Source organism: Hippopotamus amphibius, chromosome 15 (assembly GCF_030028045.1).
Source record: "Hippopotamus amphibius kiboko isolate mHipAmp2 chromosome 15, mHipAmp2.hap2, whole genome shotgun sequence".
NCBI classification, from domain to species: domain Eukaryota; kingdom Metazoa; phylum Chordata; class Mammalia; order Artiodactyla; family Hippopotamidae; genus Hippopotamus; species Hippopotamus amphibius.
This window is the reverse complement of record NC_080200.1, coordinates 17761993-17782428: the sequence shown is the minus strand read 5'-3', so window position 1 is coordinate 17782428 and position 20436 is coordinate 17761993. Positions and strand designations below refer to the sequence as shown.

Sequence of the window (20436 nt, the reverse complement as noted above, 5' to 3'; positions counted from 1 at the left end):
CCTACACAGTTGATTTCGTCTGAGTTCAACCACTTCATTTAGAAGAATTTTTTTTGGAAAATTTAAACAGAAATATTTGACAAAACCACAATGAGGTATCACCTCACACCAGTCAGAATGGCCATCATCAAAAGTTCTGAAAACATTAAATACTAGAGAGAGTGTGGAGAAAAGGGAACCCTCCTGCACTGTTGGTGGGAATTTAAGTTGCTACAGCCACCACGGAAAACAGTATGGGCGTTCCTTAAAAAACTAAAAATGGAACTACCATGTGACTCAATAATCCCACTATTGGGCATATACCCTGAGAGAACATAATTCAAAGAAGAAAATGCACCTTATGCAAGTCATAGCCACAATGAAGTATCACCTCACACCGATCAGAATGGCCATCATCACAAAATCTGAAAACAACAAATGTTGGAGAGGGTATGGAGAAAAGGGAACTCTCCTGCACTGTTGGTGGGACTGTAAGTTGGTACAGCCACTATGGAAAACAATTTGGAGGTTCCTTAAAAAACTACAAATAGAACTACCATATGATCCAATATCCCACTTCTGGGCATATACCCAAAGAAAACCATAATCCCAAAAGAAACATGTACCATAATGTTTATTGCAGCACTATTTACAATAGCCAGGACATGGAAGCAACCAAAATGCCCATCAACAAACGAATGGATAAAGAAGATGTGGCATATATACACAATGGAATATTACTCAGCTATAAAAAGGGATGAGATGGAGCTATATGTAATGAGGTGGATAGACCTACAGTCTGTTATACAGAGTGAAGTAAGTCAGAAAGAGAAAGACAAATATTGTATGCTAACTCACATATACAGAATCTAAAAATGGTACGGATGAACTCAGTGACAAGAACAAGGACGCAGATACAGAGAATGGACTGGAGAACTCGAGGTTTGGGAGGGGGCGGGGGCTGAAGGGGAAGCTGAGACGAAGCGAGAGAGTAGCACAGACATATATATACTACCAACTGTAAAGTAGATAGCCAGTGGGAAGTTGTTGTATAACAAAAGGAGTTCAACTCGAGGATGGAAGATGCCTTAGAGGACTGGGACGGGGAGGGTTGGGGGGACTCGAGGGAGGGTGGGGGGGAGTCAAGGGAGGGAGGGAATATGGGGATATGTGTATAAAAACAGATGATTGAACTTGGTGTACCCCCCAAAAAATAATAAATAAATAAAATTAATTTAAAAATAAAAGAAGAAGAAAATGCACCTTAATTTTCATTGCAGCACTACTTACGATAACCAGGATGTGGAAGCAACCTAAATGTCCATCAACAGATGAATGGATAAAGAAGATATGGTACATATACACAATGGAATATTATTCAGCCATAAAAAGGAATGAAATTGAGTTATTTGTAGTGAGGTGGATGGACCTAGAGTCTGTTATACAGAGTGAAGTAAGTCAGAAAGAGAAAAACAAATACTGTATGCTAACACACATATATAGAAACTAAAAAATTGGTACTGATGACCTAGTGGCAGGGCAAGAATAAAGACTCAGATGTAGAGAAGAGACTTGAGGACACGAGGTGGGGGGGAAGCTGGGACAAAGTGAGAGAGTAGCATTGACATATATACACTACCAAATTAAAATGGATGGTTAGTGGGAAGCTGCTGTAAAACACAGGGAGATCAACTTGGTGCTTGGTGACAACCTAGAGAGGTGGGATAGGGAAGGTGGGAGGGAGGATCAAGAGGGAGGGGATATGGGGGCATATATATAAATACAGTTGATTCACATTTTTATACAGCAGAAACTGGCACAACGGTATAAAGCAATTACACTCCAATAAAGATCTGAAGAAGAAAAAAAAGAAAAAGAAAAAGAAATATTTGAAAAAGATAGTACTTTTTACTAATGAGAAAAAGCATTTATTAAAACAACCTGGAGTTACTCATTTTACTTATAAAATCACATATAAATTAAAATATTATTCAATGCCAGCATGCTGGCAGAGAAATTGATATGCTATACATATAACTGGAGGCATTGTGTGATGTCAAGATTTTTCTGGACAGAAAAAGGCAAGTGCCAAAATTCATAAAGATGTTCAAGTCTTTGAATAATTAAAGTCTAAAAAAACCTGATAAAACTCCTACAGAACATCTCGAAATAATGGATAAAATATTACAAGCATTATCTTAAATTAGCTTCACGCAGAGATGAATTTATAAGAAAATAAGGAAATCTCAAAGGGTTAAAAACAAATGTTCAGGGACTTCCCTGGTGGTGTAGTGGTTAAGAATCCGCCTGCCAATGCAGGGACACAGGTTCCATCCCTAGTCCGGGAAGATCCAACATGCCCAGGAGCAAATAAGCCCATAAATCACAACTACGGAGCCTGCACTCTAGAGCCCACAAGCCACAACTACAAAGCCCATGGACCTAGAGCCTATACTCTGTAACAAGAGAAGCCACCACAATGAGAAGTCCACACACCACAACAAAGAGTAGAGAAAGCCCGTGGGCAGCAACGAAGACCCAACTCAGCCAATAAATAAATTACTTTAAAAAAATGTTCATTAGTGGATGAGTGGATAAGCAACATATGGTATGTCTGTACAATGTACCATTATTGAGCCACAACAAACAAACAAAAGAGGCATGGTTTCCTGATATATGATGCAACATGGATGAACTGTGAAAGAAATCAGACACAAAAGGCAACATATCATATAATTCCATTTATGTGAAATGTGTAGGATAGGCAAATTCATAAGGACAGAAAACAGATTGGTGGTTTCCAGGAGCTGAAAAGAAGGGTGGGTGGGATGCGGAGTAACTGGTTAATAGGTGGGAGGTGATAAAAAAGTCTTGAAACTAGATAGAGGTGGTGGTTGCACAACATTCTGAGTGTACTAAATGCCAGTGAATTGTTCACTTAAACATGGTTAATTTCAGCTTACGTGAATTTTGCATCTCACACACAAAAAGAGGACAACAAAAAAAAGCAAATGGAAAGCACGAATCCAGTGCAGTTAGATTCTTCTGAAGTTTCCATTGCTTGAGCGCATTTGCTGATCTTGGGAACAAATACTTTTGGGATTTTGATGGCTTTGTGGGAAAAAGAGAGAAGTCCTTGGGTCCCTGAAAGACCGGTGCACAAATCCAGAATGCTTGGATTCCTATACCTTCAGGGAAAGAATGATCTAGAGAAAAAAGTTTTCTGCAGCCAACAGGAGACAACAAAGGATTTTGCACATCAGGTCCTGGATCCTAGGAGGGGAAATTATCCCTTGAATATCTTAACTCTGCAACTTACTAGTGCTGGGGTTTTAGAAATGTTTTAAAAACTATTGGCGCCTCACTCTCTTTATCAGTAAAGAATGAGTTCGCGGAGCCCAGCAATTCTTTTGTTGACAGAATGTCTGGCCCTCTCCAAGCTCCTTTCTGGACTTCTGCTCAGCTGAGGAAACCTGCTATCAACGTACACATGTGGGCCATGTATGTTTCACCAAATGTCTAGTTCCAAGGCATTATAGACCCACCTGGAACTTAAGCAGGGCCAGAGAAGGCAGATGAGAAAAAGGCACATGAAACAGATGGCAGGACCAGGTCAGCCCACACTGGAATAACCTCTACCTGATAGCTGCCTGTGCCTTTTACCTGGACTATTTATAGGGCCCAGAGCATTATTCTAAGGTGGCCTTCAAGCTGTTCATAGTCTACTCCCCTCCTTCCATGCTCAGCACACTTACATGCTTTTGCTCAAACTATTCCCCTTGCTTTGAATGCTATCAAGACATTGCTTGGGTGTGTCCATCAAAGTTCTCCAGGTTAAATGACATCTCTTTCGTGAACTCATTTTGACAGTAGCATCTCTCTATGTCCTCACAGCATTTGCCCTCATTTATTCATTCATTAGTCAACAAATGGTTATTTTATGTGGAAACATTCTAAATACTAGGATCCAGCAATGACCAAGAACAGAGGTGATCTATTCCCTCAACTTCTTGTTGTCCAGTAGGGAAGCTGTCATGTAACCAAAGATGACAACACAGAGTGGTCAGTGATGTGATGAGGGAATCTTAGGGGCCTGCAGGAGCTAAACATAGATTAAAGACTAGCCTGTGGTTTTGAAGGCTTCTAGAGGGGCTTATGTCTAAAGTGAGACCTGAAACGTAAGTAGATGTGATCCAGAAGAGGTAGGCAGGTGAATGTTTCTAGGAAGAGGAGACAGCAAGTGCAAAATTTCAGGGTGGCATTCGGGGTCAATGGTATGTCTGGTGAGCGCTGGAGAGCTGGAGGTGGCTAGGGGTTCTCTGGGGTGTGTAGGGATACAGATGAGAAGGTCAAGAGCATGCAATACCTGAAGGCCATCTGAAGAGTTTGTTCCAAGTGCAATAGGGTACACTAAATATTTCTAAAATATATACATTAAAGAACTGTAAGATATTCCATGATATGAGCATATTCATAGAGATTTGAGTTATTTCCACTTTGGGGTAACTATGAATGGTATTCCTGTGAACATCTAGTACATGTCCTATAATGGATAATACTTATGCGTTGTTCCATTGGGTCTGTACCTAGATGTGAAACTGCTGAGTCATAGTGGCGATCTGTGTTCACCTTGAGTAGATACTGCCAATCACTTTTCTGAGGTGATTGTACCAAGGAGCTGGTTTCAAGCACAAGCAGCATGGTCAGATTCTTGTTTGTAAAGCACTCTTTCTGGCTGCTGTGAATGGAGTAGGCTGCTGAGGGCAGGCGTGAGTGTGGGGAGATGCAGGGAGTGATGGGGACAGGTGGAGGGAGATACGTGAGGGCATCCAGGACTGAGTTGAGTGGCCAGATTTGAGGCTGATTACAAGGTTGAACAGACAGTGTTGCTGAATACTAATGACATTCAATATGTGGCTTCTTTCTATGGGAAATGAGGATCAATTCTCCACTCTCTGGACACCAATGGTGTCCTACCGTTCAATTCTGACACTAACTACCTGGAGTTGGTATCAGACTTCACAGGTGAAGGGCTCAGTCCCACATGACTGCTCCCACTTCAGCTGCCAGTCCTCATTGGCTAGAAAGTTGGCTGTTTCCACAACCCACCCCCACCTTCACATTTTACACATTGCTAAATTAACTCGTAGAATTCGGAAAAGTCCTTTAATTGCTATTATCAGTTTATTATAAAAGACACAACTCAAGAACAGACAAATGGAAGAGAAACATAGTGCAAATTATGGGGGAAGAAGTGAGGAGCTTCCATCCCTCTCTGGATGCCCCACTCTCCCAGCACCTCCATGTGTTCACCAACCTGGAAGCTCTCTAAATCCTATTGTTTGAAGAGTTTCTATAAAGTTTTCATCGTAGAGACATGATTGATTAAATCATTGGCATTGATGCTTAAAAATCTACATGCCCTCTTCTCTCCCTGGAGGTCTAGGGAGTGAGGCTGAAAGCTCCAATGTTTTAATCTTGCCTTGGTCTTTGGAGACCAGACCCATCCTGTAGCTACCTAGCAGCCCTTAGCCATTAGTCATCTCATCAGCATAAAAAAAAAGATACTTATCACTCTTAAGCTGAGTGTCAGGTACCAGGGGCAAAAACCAAAAGCTCAGATATATATAATCAGGGTGGGGGCATACGCTAACATCAGGCTTTCTGGCTTGCATCACCAGGGCAACAGCGATAGGGTAGAACTTGATCAAGAAGAGAGGTGAGGCTTTCCAGTTTGGCTAGAAGACATTGAGCAGCTTACATTGCCCAAGAGAAGTCACTCTCCATGACTCAGCTCCAAATTACCCTTATTCTGGGAAACCTTCCAACTGCCCTTACCCGAGAGCACAGCCCTGGATTCCCACTCTGGGCTCCTTCAGCTCCTGCCTTCCCTCTGACAGCACCTTGACCCCAAGGGGTTGAGGACATCTGTATCCAGCCTTGTCTCCCCCAAGACTGGGAGGCCTCCACCCTAGGGGCTGAGACCTCCCGGAGCAGAGAGAGACAGCAGGGAGTCTGTTGTGTGTGGATCATTGGAGGAGGAAGTAGAGACTGCAGGTCCCAGAAGGCCCCCTGAGTTCCCTCCCGGCCTCTCCTGATCCTGAAGACTGCACTTGCAGGTTAGCTTTATGGAATGGCTCTTGGGAATAGCCTGCTGGAGGCTGCAGCAGGGATAAAGCACAGTGTATCATTTCCAGGAGGCCCTAGGTCTGACCCCACACCTGCCTGTGGGTGCCGCTGACAGCAACAAGCAGGAGAGCTTCTTCTGCCCTCGCCTGCTGGCCATTTTTTGGAAGAGGCATCCCAGGAGAGGAGGACCAGGAGGGAGAGGGTAGGAAGGCAGAATCCTACAGTTGTCTGTAGCGCTGCTCAGCCTGGGGATGAGATCAAGGCCAAAGGGAAGGGTAGTAAGAGAGGAGCATAGCCTTGGGAGGCTGCTGGGTATTGTTTCTCTTTGCCCATCTGGGTCCCTAGTTTTTGCTTAGCCTAGGTGCCCTTTGCAGCTTCTAGGTCAGTGGTTCTCAGCCCAGGGTGATTCTGACCCACAGGGGCCTTTTGGATATGACTTGATAATTTTTTATCATTATGACTCATTGTGGGGAAGGGATGCTATTGGCATCTCATAGGTTGAGACCAGGGATGCTGCTAAACATTGTACAATGAAAAGGACAGCCAAGGAATGATCTGGCCCCAAATATCATGAGTAGTGAGGTTGAGAAATTGTGCGCTAGGTATGTCTTGTCTCAGCTGCTGTGTCCTGGGCTGTGGCTAATCTTGAGGGGAGGCTCTGGGGGAGACAGAGGTGTGAGTTGGATGCACTCAGTGTTGTGTGTGATGTGTGCCCAGCACCTGTGTGAGCCATCCTCTGTGAAACCAGAGGGAACAGAATTCTGTTCACATGTCAGAGGATTTGGGAGAGACCAGCCTCAAGAATCACGACTGTTCTGCCAAGCAGGATATGGGAAGTCAGACTGTTGTGGTGAGGCAGGGGCTGAAGAAGAGAGTGGAGGTTGGATCAACCTCCAAAGGGGAACTGCGTTGTATTATTACCAGAGGTACTAAGTGCCCCACTGGGGTCAGAGACTATGAGTTTAGAATAGAGCCAGTTGGTGACATCTGATACAGAAGGATGACAGCAAGCCAATCAGAAGAAGGAACACAGTCTCAAAGTCAGACTTTTATTATTTATTTACTCAGAGGTAAACTCTGAGCCCTTTATGTGAATCCTCATGGACCACTGAAGGCAGTTCTCTGTGTACTCCCATTTTTCAGGGAGGAGGCTTACAGCTGTAAAGTTCTTTCTCAAAGATACACAGTGGGAGCTGGGATTTGAACCCTGGGTCTGATGACTCCATACCTTGTATATGTTTCAGAAATTCTCTCTGGAAATCAGAGTGGGGTGGGAGCAGAGGAGGGGACATGGGAGGAATCTGGGCTGTGGTCCAGGAGAGAAGAGATGGAGGCATATGGATGTAGAAGAGCAGGGGGAACTGAGAACTACATCATGGGGAAGGAGAATGCTGAGTGAAGGGAGGGATGAAACATGGAAGGTAGTTGATGCCAGCATCTGGGTGGGGGAGCTTAAGTGGTCAGAAGACTTTTATTTTGGGTCATAACTGCAGTTTTCCTCACTCCATAGAGCATCCTCACTCCAATCAAATTCCTCACCATCCTAGTGATTTTGTGTCCTCCAAGTTTGCATCCAAACCACCTTACCTGTGCCCTCCCCAATTGTGACAAGCAGGCTTTTCCAATTCCCCCAATACATCAATACTATAAGGAATGTCCTCTTACATTCTTCCCTATAAATAGGTTTGATTGGAATTGAATAGGCATACAATATATATACTACCAACTGTAAAATAGTCAGTGGGAAGTTGTTGTATAACAAAGGGAGTCCAACTCGAGGATGGAAGATGCCTTAGAGGACTGGGGCGGGGAGGGTGGGGGGGACTTGAGGTGGGGAGGAGTCAAGGAAGGGAGGGAATACGGGGATATGTGTATAAAAACAGATGATTGAACCTGGTGTACCCCCCAAAAAATAAAAAAAATTAAAAAAAAAATTCCTTTGCTGTTTTCCATTCTACCCCCCTGCCTCTACCTTGCTTTTTTTTCTTTGGTTTGTTTTTTTTTTTTTTTGGAGCATCTTTTCATTTGCATGGGTAACTTCCTCTGTGATTTATCTGCTTGTATCCTTTGCTCATATCTCTGCTGCGGTTCCTACTTCTTCTTGTTAATTCTCCTAGATTTAAATATTCCTTTGTCAGTTTTACACAATGGAAATTATTTTTCCCCAACTTCCTGTCTGCCTGATAATTTTATCTAGAATATCCCACATGGAACAAAAATACTTAATGTTGATGTTTTCTTGCCTTTCAAAAATCACCTGAACATTTGTGCTCTTAAAAATGAACAATAATTCCTTTACACTTTCTCCTATTCACTTTATAGCTTATATTTAATATTTATGTCCTGAATCCAAATGATCTTCACCTTTGCAAGTGGTCTTGGGCAGAAATTCAGATTTACTTTACTTCATAAAATGTATAGTTTTCCTACCACAAAGTAGTAAACAATCCATTTTTCCCTTTGATTTGTGCTGCCACCTTTATCATATATTGTGTTAAGTAATAAATGGATATTTTCTGAGATAGCCAAACAATTTCATCAGTGTCTATGTCTATTCCAGTTCACTTTAAAAAAATGACCATGACTCTATAGCATGTCTCACTAACTAGGAAGGCATATCTCTCCTGTTCACTTCATATTTATTTATTCACTTTTTAAAAAATTATTTTATATTGGAGTATCGTTGATTAACAATGTTAGGTTAGTTTCAGATGTACAGCAAATTGATTCAGTTATACATATACATGTATTTATTCTTTTTCAAATTCTTTTCCCATTTAGGTTCTTAGAGATTAGTAGAGTTTAGTACTGACTTTACTTTCAGAATGGATTTTTGTTTAGTTTTATCCAATTCACAGTCAATACACTGGAATTATAACTGCAATTGCACTGATGAGATAATTTGGAGAAGAACAGACATCATTATGATATTAGCTCAACTGGTCCGACAGTGTAGATTGGTTTCATATGTTCAGATCATATTCTACATTTTAATTAATGGTTAAAATTTTTGTCTTTGGAGATATTGAACAATTTTTGTTGAATCCTAGGTATTTTGTAACAGAGTTTTTCAAAATATGATAGAGGGCCCTTGGGGATCATGGAGACATTTTCTGGGGGTCCATCATGTTCTCACTTTTCCATTTACATGTGTGGGTGTGTTTTCATCATATACTTCAGTTGAAACAGTATATTACCACAGACTAAATGAAGAAGCAGAGATGAACATCCAGTTGTCTCCTACAAGGCAGAATTTAGGCATATTTGCAAAAATGTAAAACAAGGATGCTCTTCTCAATAAATGTTTTGAAAATGCAGTTACTCTCATATAAATATATTACTAACATTAACATGTAATAGGTTTGTTATTATTATTCTAAATGTACTAATGACTAAATACGTTGAAGATTCTGTTTTCGTTTCTAATATGGTAAAAAAAAATGATAGTTACAATCCACCCAAACAAAAGCTCTTTAGTGGCCTCAATAACTTTTGAGTACAAAGGCATCCTGAGACCAAAGTGCTTGAGAGCTGTTTCTTTATTTGCTTTGGGAATGTTATCTTAATTTTAACTTAAATTGTATATTTTGAATAATTATTGCTGGTATAATACCATGAGAAATTCTATGATTTTTGGAAGTTGATCTCGCCTTCTGCAACATTGTGTTAACTGTTCTAACATATTATGTCTCACTTCTTTCATCTTTTCTGGATAGATGCTCAGGTCCCTTCCTTTCCAATCCTTATGTATGTTCTTTCTTCTTGTTTCCTTGTAGCACCACTCATGACTTTTAGTTCCATGGTAAAGAACAGCAGAGACAGTAAGTAATCTTGGCTTGTTCCTGATCCTAAAACAATGCATGTAAAGTTCCCCATTTAGTATACTACGTGCTAGTTTTGTCATATATACTCTTTACCTAGCTAAGAAAGTTCCCTTCGATTTCATGTTGCAAGACGGCTTTTTTAAAAGTCATAAATAGACATACATATGTCAAATCACTATGTTGTACACATAAAACTAATACAATATTATATGTCAATTAGATCAAAAATTTAAACATCACAAATAGTAGCTGAATTTTAGAAACTGTATTCCTTAGTTGATCAAAATAATTATACTTTTTTTAGTTTATGTGATGAGTCATGATAGGTTATCAGATGCCGCACACCTTGTCATTCATGGGCTAAACCAACACTACTTGATCATAATTTACTATTTTTATTACACCATTTCATTTGACTAGGTGATATAGTGAATTTTCAAATCTACTTGGATAGGGATAGGTAAAGTGGGTCCATGATTATAAACATTCTTACCTGGTTTTAGAATTAAGATTGCATTAATGTGATGAAATGAGCTGGGTTGATTTCAATTCTTTTTCTGTTATTTATTTACTTATTTTGAAAAACGTATAAAGTATTCATCAGCTGTTTTTTAAAATTTTGTGAGCATACACTTGTAAATCCACTGGAGCTGATGATTACAGAAAGAGAAGGCCTTTAACCATTTCAATTTCTTTAAAAGTTTTTTGAATATACAGGGTTTCAATTTTTCTTGGACCAGTTCTGAAATTTTACGTTTCTGAGAATTTATTCATTTCACTTATTGTTTTGAATTTCTTAACATATTCTTTATTATTTTCATTAATTTTAAAATATCACTTAATTCTGTAGCTCTTTCCCAATTTTAATTTTGCATTTTCTCATTGTCATTTTTCTCATCTTATTAATCTTTTCTAGTTGCCTGATTTGGTTGTATTAAGCATAGTTTTTTCTGGATAAAATGTCTTGAGATATATGTATATATTTAAAGCAGTATATTCTCCATCATAGTGCTATTTTAGCTTATAAATTTGACATTTGATGCTTAAATTATTTAATTATAAATATTTCTTCATTTTATGACACTTTTCAAACAAAATATTATTTAATATTATAAGGAGTTCCTAACTTACAGGATTTGGAAAGCTATTTCTTCTCCATCAATTTCCAATTTTAGTGCATTGCAGTCTATATGATATCAATACTTATACTTTGAAGTGGATGGAAGATTTCTCTACGTCCAAACACGAGGCCAAATTTTGTTAAAGTCTTCTATCTGGTTGAAAAAAAACATTTAATCTCTGTTTGGTGAAGAGCCTAAATATATCTAGGAGCTAATGTCTGAATACTATTATGGCATCATAATTGATAATTCCCAAATTGCATTTCTGAACGCTGTTAAAATTTGCAACCTCAATTTTAAAATCTACCTATCTAGTATCAATTTACATATTTCTATCTTGTATCTATTTCACTGAAGTTGTGTTATTTTTTACTAATAATCTAGAGTACATTGTTATATAGGTTAATTACATTTATCAGGTCACTACAACATTCTAATAATCTTCATAAAATAGTCTTCTTTGTCCCTTGGTGTGCATGTGTGTGTAATTTTTTAATTTCACTATACATTTAAACTACTAATATTTTCCTTCACAGCCAAAAAAACAAGATCATACTTAAAGTTAATAATTAAAGAATAATCTCTTCATATTATTTTTACCTCATCATTCATCCATACCACAATCAAAGTCCTCTCTGTATCCTTTAAAACACTCTACAACTAGCTTGTCTAAATCCACATCAAATCTAGTACCCTATACTGGATATGATTGCTAGGTCCCTTGATTTTCTCTTCACCCTTTTCATGACCCTGACTTGTTGATGAGACTAGACCAACTGCTCTGTGGAATGTTTCACCTTCTGGATTTTCTGACTGCTTCTTCATGGTGCCATTTAGCTTGTTCCTCCATTCTCTGCACATGATCACCATTTTTGATGCTTAGCTATGGCCAATGCGCACATTTTCAGTGTGGTTCTGGCATCCTTTAACATAAACACACTGCTCAGGGAAAGTTCCATTTCACTGTTGCAGAGATGTTCCAGGCTTGCTTCCATGCCCAGACCATTTCTCCAGGGAACATGGTTCCTTTCACTGGCATATGGTAACAAATATATTATGATTATTGTGTCTTTTTTTTTTATGGCGCACGGGCTTAGTTCCTCCGTGGCATGTGGAATCTTCCCAGAGCAGGGCTCGAACCCATGTCTCCTGCCTTAGCAGGCGGATTCCTTACCACTGCGCCACCTAGGAAGTCCTATTGTGTCATTAAATTCCACTTTTTTCTGCTTTCAAGATTGCTTCCTCACTTTCCTTTGGTACACATTTACCTGGCACATATCCACCCATCCCTTTCTTTTCTTTTTTTTTATTTTATTTTATTTTTTGAGAATATTTATCAAGATACAATTGACATACAATAAACTGCATATATTTAAAGTGTACAATTTGATTTTTTTTCTTATTAGTAATGTATATATGGCAATCCCAGTCTCCCAATTCATTCCCCCCCAACCCCCCATCCTTTTACTTTCAAAAATTCTCTTCAGTTTCTTTAGAAGAGTAAAAACAAAATATAAGACACAAAGACAGAAATGAGTCCAAACAAAACAGTAGTAAAATAAATATGAAGAGGTTACTCAATTAAAAGCAAAAACTCTCAGAGAAAAAATTATTTTGAAAATTCCAAGATCCAAATACATTTTCTAGAATAGGCACAGTATTCAAGAGAATGTGACCCTGGGCTTCCTAGGTGGCGCAGTGGTTAAGAATCCGCCTGCCAATGCAGAGGTCACGGGTTCAATCTCAGCTCCAGGAAGATCCCACATGCCGCGGAGCAACTAAGCCCATGTGCCAAAAAAAAAAAAAAAACAAGAGAATGTGACCCTGATTATCTATGCCTGTCTTGATTACGAACCTGGATCTTTTATTTCTTTTCATCACTGTTAATAAGAACCCAGGAGCCAAACTATATCTTAAACATTTAATGATCTCATTATATCTTTATCACAGTGCTGAATGGTAAGAACTATAATGATCTACTCCAACCTACTGATGAAGATTGTCTGATGCAGAGAATTTGAGCAAATGGATAAACAGTGCAGAATTCTTCAACTGCCCTTTAATCTATGATACAGCCTATGCTTTAACCACTGTGCCTTCATTCTGTTTCTGACCTCACCAGATGCAGCATCCTTGTCGAGTCAGAACTACAGCACAGCATCTGAATTCATCCTCATTGGCTTCTCCAACTTCCCTCAGCATCTCCTGCCCACCTTCTTCCTGCTGTACCTGCTGATGTACCTGTTCACGCTGCTGGGGAACCTGCTCATCATGGCCACCATCTGGAGGGAGCACAGCCTCCACACCCCCATGTACCTCTTCCTGTGCGCCCTCTCCATCTCTGAGATTCTGTTCACTGTTGCCGTCACCCCTCGCATGCTGGTGGACATGCTCTCCACCCACCGCTCCATCACCTCTGTGGCCTGTGCCAGCCAGATGTTCTTCTCCTTCACCTTTGGCTACACCCACTCCTTCCTGCTCATGATCATGGGCTATGACCGCTACGTGGCCATCTGCCACCCCCTGCGCTACAATGTGCTCATGAGCACATGTGACTGTGCCCGTCTCGTGTCCTGATGCTGGGCTGGTGGCTCAGTCATGGGGATGATGGTGACACTGATAGTTTTCCACCTCACCTTCTGTGGGTCTAATGTGATTCACCATTTCTTCTGCCATGTTTTTTCTCTTTTGAAATTGACCTGTGGGAAGGAGACAGCCTCTCTCACCATGGTTGTGACCCTGGTTTGTGTCACAGCCCTGATGGGGTGCTTATTCCTCATCTTCCTCTCCTACATCTTCATTGTGGCCGCCATCTTGAGGATCCCCTCTGCTGAGGGCCGGCACAAGACCTTCTCCACCTGTGTATCCCACCTCACCATAGTGGTCGTGCACTACGGTTTTGCCTCCCTCATCTACCTCAAGCCCAAGGGCCCCCATTCTATGGACAGTAACACTCTGATGACCACCACCTACACAGTCTTCACCCCCTTTCTTAGCCCGATTATTTTCAGCCTCAGGAATAAGGAGCTAAAGAACGCCATAAAGAGAGGCTTCAGAAGAACTTTCTGTCCCCTAAGCTCCTAACCATCAGTGTAGTGCTGAGAAAATATGATAGACAGGTTGGGGATAATAATATCTGTCTTCATAGAATTCTTGTAATGATTCAGGTATATGAAAATACCCACACTCCATAGGAGATTGATGCATACTAGCTCTTTGTCTTTCTCCAATCTCCCCTCTTCTTACATAGGTTCAAGCCATCATAACCTCTTGTTTATACCTTGTGTGATGAACTATATCCTATTATCTATGCTTAAGAATGTGTTTTCTCTCTATAGGCAGGTGGGGAGCATCACAAGGATATGTCAGGACCCTGATGCACAGTGTTCTTCTTGAATGGACTAGCAAGAGAAGATTTTGTCCCCTCACTCCCCAAAATAAGAATAAACAAAATAACCTAAAGATAATAACCCACCAGAATTGGGTCTTTTCTATGTATAAAGTACTGTGTCTAGTGATTTATTGCTATTATCTTTTAATTATAACAAATGTACAAAAGAAATAAAGTATTCATCTCTGAGAAAATGGTTTACTGTTTATAGTTCTTCACTGCACTTTGGAGTGATGGATTCTAAGGAAAGTTTTTATGTTGAGCTGAATTGAGTGAAGGATGTCAGAATGGAAAGAAGAACCAGAGAGGGAATGAGAGAGAGAGAGAGAACCGAACAGTAGGGATGGATCTAATCATTCAATTAGATGAAAAAATATGAAATATTTGTGGCAAAATCTGGAAAGAGGGCATGAAGGAGGAGGTTGGCAATGAAACTGAGCAGGACTTTGTGGGGCTCCTGGGCACAGAAGTCTTTCTGTGCCCCCAGTTTCTTTTTCGTGGAAATAGGCTTTAGCCTCCATGACCTTCCCTGAGTTCCAAAGGGAAGGTTCAAACAGTTGTTAATCAGGGAAGGGAGGGGATAGAGAGACAAGGGAGAAGCAGTCAAGAAACATTAGTGCAGCCTTGGGGCAGGGTCCTTATTCTGCCTCAAAGGATACACATAACAACATTTTTGAGCTCTTCTTCAGAACTAAAACACCTGACAAATGGAAAATGTTAACTGCTTGATGAAGCATTCTTTATTTGAGAGAAGGTCATAGTTTGATAACCTGGAGAAGCACAGAAGCTCATCAGGAGACCACCTGAGGCCAGATTAAAGGAATGCAGGCCCTGCACACACCCTGATCCTTATCGGCACCCCCACCTTTAAGACATTGCTATAAAACTACTCACTATATCTTCCTGGGTTAGGACACAGTTTTTGAGGGCATGAGCTCACTGTGTCCCCCTTTGCCTGGCAAAGCAATAAAGCTATTCTTTCCTACTTCACCCAAAACTCTGTCTCAGAGATTCAATTCAGAGCACAGAAGCTGAGTTTTTGGCATCAATATTATGGCAATATGCAGATTAGAAAGGGGAAGAAAGGGAGGGTGATGGAGGGAGGGATGGAGGAAGGGAGAAAGAGAGAGTGACAGAGAGAGAAAGGAGGGAGAGAAAGGGAAGAGGGATCAGTGCTCAGGTAAGAAGGCATGTAAAACCATATTGCTATCTCACATCTTATGGAAATCTTTTTTTCCCCTTTCCCACACATAACTTTCAATAGATCCATAATTTCTCATTAGCATGTTTAAGTTACATCTATTTGAGGAGTGTACTGAAATGCAGATTGCTGTCTCAAAATGGCGTGAAGAGAGATCAGAGGCCAACAATGGGTACCTTCATTATACAGATGGGAAATATTGGTGGAGGTCACACAAATGTGCATGAAGGGAGTCAAATGGAAACTTAGGTTTATCTGACTCCTGTGCTTGTGTCTGGGAATATATATCACTGAGGATCCAGAAAGGGAGCCCTATGTGTGATGTTAATTGTTAAAGGTGAGACCAAATATTTAATTTGGAGGCAGAAGATATTTTATAAGGATAAACCCATAACCACCAGTCATCTTATTAGCATGCAAAAGGCACTCTTATCAGAGGATCAGGAATGAATGACAACACCAAAAGACCAAATATTTATGTTTTATGATATCTCAGGGAAGCATATGCTAATATTACACTGTCTGGCTTGGATCACAAGGACAATGGGAATATGGTAGAATTTGATTGGGAAGAGGGGAGGGGCCATCCAGTTTGGCCAGAAGACTCATATTGCACAAAAGAAACCACTATCCAAGACCCAGCTCCAAATTACTCTTATTCTGAGAAGCCATCCAACTGTTCTCATTCCAAGAACAGCCCTGGATTCTCACTCTGGGCTCCTTCAGCTCCTGCCTTCCCTCAAATTCCATCTTGACCCTGAGGGATGAGAGCATCTGTATCAAGCCTTGTTTCCCCTGAGACTGGCAGTTCCTCAGGCCTCAAAAGGGGCTGAGATCTTTCTGGGTAGAAGAGACACCAGGGTTCTTTGTTGTGCATAGGTAGTTGGAAGAAAGAGTAGAGGTTGCAAGCTCCCGAAGGCCCTCTGAAGTCCCTCCCAGCCTCTTCAGATCCTGAGGACAAAGCTTCTAGGTTGATTTGAAGAGGTCCTGAGGAGCAGCCTGCTAGAAGCCTGAAATATGGGGTAAGCACACAGGCACACAGCATCTGTTCTAGAAGCCTTTAGGTCTGACCCCACACCTGCCTGTGGGTACTTCTGAGAGCATCAAGTAGGAGAGCTTCTTCTGCCTTCCTCTGCTGGCCACTTCATGGAAGAGGCAGGCCAGGCTGAGAGGAACCAGGAGGGAGAGGGTAGGAAGGTAGAACCCTACAGTTGTGAGTAGCACTGCCCAGCCTGGGGATGGGGTAAGTGCTGGGGAGAAGGGAAGTAAGAGAAGATCTCAACCTTAAGGGGCTGCCTGGGGTCTTCTCAGTTTGTCCATCTGGGTCTCTAGTTTTCACCCAATGTAGGTGCCCTTTGCAGCTCCTAGGTCAGTGGTTCTCAGACCAGAATCTTTGGAGGTATCTATGTTTCTGGTTAACTCCTGGCTATTTTATAACAGAGGTTTTTAAAGCTTTATGTGAAGAACTCTGGGGGTGCCTGAGAACTTTTGGGGGGTCCATGAGGTCCTTACTCTTTTGATTACGTGTGAATATGTTTTTTACCATCTACTTCAACTAAAACATCATACTTCCAGAACTGAATGAAGAAGCAGACAGGCATCAAGTTGTCTCTTCCAAGGCAGACATTAGACATGTTTGCAAGCCACTCTTCTCACTAAAAGTTTTTTTGAAAATGTAGTTGCTTTCCTAAAAATATTACTTGCATTAACATATAATAGGTTTATTGTTATTCTTTTAAGTTTACTAATAACTAAATATTTTTTAAGATTCTCTTTTAATTTCTAATATGGTAAAAATTGATTGCTATAATTCACCTAAACAAAACGCCCTTTAGTGGCCTCAGTAATTTCTCAGTGTAAAGGAATCCTGAGATAAAAATATTTGAGCACTGTTTCTTTACAGTTTGTGTTGCTTTGGGAGTGTTATCTCAATTTCTTTTCTTTTCTTTTTTTTTTTTTGGTTTTTAGTATTGTTTTGTTTTGTTTGTTTTTCGATTTATTTTTTTCTTTATTGAGGTACACCAAGTTCAATCATCTGTATTTATACACATATCCCCGTATTCCCTCCCTCCCTCGACTTCCCACCCACCCATCCCAGTCTTTTAAGGCATCATCCATCCTCGAGTTGAACTCCCTTTGTTATACTGCAACTTCCCACTGGCTATCTATTTTACAGTTGGTAGTATATATATGTCTATGCTACTCTTTCACTTCATCTCAATTTCCCCTTCACCCCCCACCCCCCCCAAACCTCGAGTTCTCCAGTCCATTCTCTGCATCTGCATCCTTGTTCTTGTCTTGTCACTGACTTCATCAGTACCATTTTTAGATTCCGTATATATGAGTTAGCATACAGTATTTGTTTTTCTCTTTCTGGCTTACTTCACCCTGTATGACAGACTCTAGTTTCTATCCACTTCATTACATAGAGCTCCATCTCGTTCCTTTTTATAGCTGAGTAATATTCCATTGTATATATGTGCCACATCTTCTTTATCCATTCATTTGTTGATGGGAATTTAGGTTGCATCCATGTCCTGGCTATTGTAAATAGTGCTGCAATAAACATTATGGTACATGTTTCTTTTGGGATTATGGTTTTCTCTGGGTATATGCCCAGTAGTGGGATTTCTATTTGTAGTTCTATTTGTAGTTTTTGAAGGACCCTCCAAACTGTTTTCCTTAGTGGCTATACCAACTTACATTCCCACCAACAGTGCAGGAGAGTTCCCTTTTCTCCACACCCTCTCCAACATTTGTTGTTTCCAGATTTTGTGATGATGGCCGTTCTGACCGGTGTGAGGTGATACCTCATTGTGGCTTTGACTTGCATTTCTCTGATGATTAGTGATGTTGAGCATCTTTTCATGTGTTTGTTGGCCATCTGTATGTCTTCTTTGAAGAAATGTCTATTTAGGTCTTCTGCCCATTTGTGGATTGGGTTATTTGCTTTTTTGGTATTAAGCTGCATGAGCTGCTTGTATATTTTGGAGATTAATCCTTTGTCCGTTGTTTCGTTGGCAACTATTTTTTCCCATTCTGAGGGTTATCTTCTTGTTTTGTTTATGGTTTCATTCACTGTGCAAAAGCTTTTAAGTTTCATTAGGTCCCATTTGTTTATTCTTGATTTTATTTCCATGATTCTAGGAGGTGGGTCAAAAAGGATCTTGCTTTGATGGATGTCATAGAGTGTTCTGCCTATGTTTTCCTCTAAGAGTTTTATAGTGTCTGGCCTTACATGTAGGTCTTTAATCCATTTGGAGTTTATTTGTGTGTATGGTGTTAGGAAGTGTTCTAATTTCATTCTTTTACATGTTGCTGTCCAATTTTCCCAGCACCACTTATTGAAGAGGCTGTCTTTTTTCCATTGTATATTCGTGCCTCCTTTGTCAAAGATAAGGTGCCCATATGTGTTTGGGTTTACCTCTGAGTTCTCTATCCTATTCCACTGATCTTCCTTTCTATTTTTGTGCCAGTACCATACTGTCTTGATCACTATGGCCTTGTAGTATAGTTTGAAGTCAGGAAGCCTGATTCCACCAACTCCATTTTTCCTTCTCAAGATTGCTTTGGCTATTTGGGGTCTTTAGCGTTTCCATACAAATCATAAGATTTCTTGCTCTAGTTCTGTGAAAAATGCCATTGGTAATTTGATCGGGATTGCATTGAATCTGTAAATTGCTTTGGGTGGTACAGTCATTTTCACGATGTTGATTCTTCCAATCCAGGAACATGGTATGTCCCTCCATCTGTTTGTGTCGTCTTTAATTTCTTTCATCAATGTCTTAAAGTTTTCTGCATACAGATCTTTTGCCTCCTTAGGCAGGTTTATTCCTAGGTATTTGATTCTTTTTGTTGCAATGGTGAATGGGAGAGTTTCCTTAATTTCTCTTTCTGCTCTTTTGTTGTTAGTGTATAGGAATGCAAGAGATTTCTGTGCATTAATTTTGTATCCTGCTACTTTACTAAGCTCATCAATTAGTGCTAGCAGTTTTCTGGTAGTGTCTTTAGGGTTTTCTATGTATAATATCATGTCATCTGCAAAGAGTGACAATTTTACTTCTTTTTCCAATTTGGATTCCTTATCTCAATTTTAACTTAATTTATATACTTTGAATGATTATCACTGCTGTAATACTATGAAAAAAATGCTATGGTTTTTGGAAGTTGATCTTGCCTTCTGTAGCATTGTGATCTCTTATTGTTCTAACATATTACATCTAGACTCTTTTATCTTTCTAGATAGATGCTCATGTCTCTTCCCTTCCAATCGTTATATATCTTCTTTCTTTTTCTTTCTTGTAGCACCACTCATAACTTTCAGTTTCATGTTAAAGAACAACAGAGACAATGAGTACCCTTGCCTTGTTTCTGACCCTAAAATAATGCATCTAGCTTCCCCACTAGTTACTGCTCGCTGGGTTTGTGGTGTATATTCTTTATCTATCTAAGAATGTTCCCTTCCCTAATATGTTACAAAGAGTCTCTTTAAAAGAAAAAAAAAAGCCATGAATAGGAATTGAATTTTAGAAAATTATTCCTCCTTGATTGAAATAAATGTGTATTTTTCTTTTTTAGTTTATCCATGTGGTGATTCCTGTGATAGGTTTTCTGATGCCAAACTATTCTTTTTTTTTTATTTTTCTTTTTTTATTGGAGTACAGTTGCTTTACAATATTGTGTTAGTTTATACTGCACAGCAAAGTCAATCATCAATATGTATATATATATATATCCCCTCATTTTTGGATTTCCCTCTCATTTTAGGTCACCACAGAGCATTGAGTAGAG

The 20436-nt window shown here is 40.0% G+C and overlaps 1 pseudogene; it reads left to right on the top strand.

The window, feature by feature from the left end:
* The first annotated feature begins 13192 nt into the window (after nt 1–13192).
* On the top strand, nt 13193–14137 carry LOC130837104 (olfactory receptor 10H4-like; annotated as a pseudogene).
* The last annotated feature ends 6299 nt before the right edge of the window (nt 14138–20436 follow it).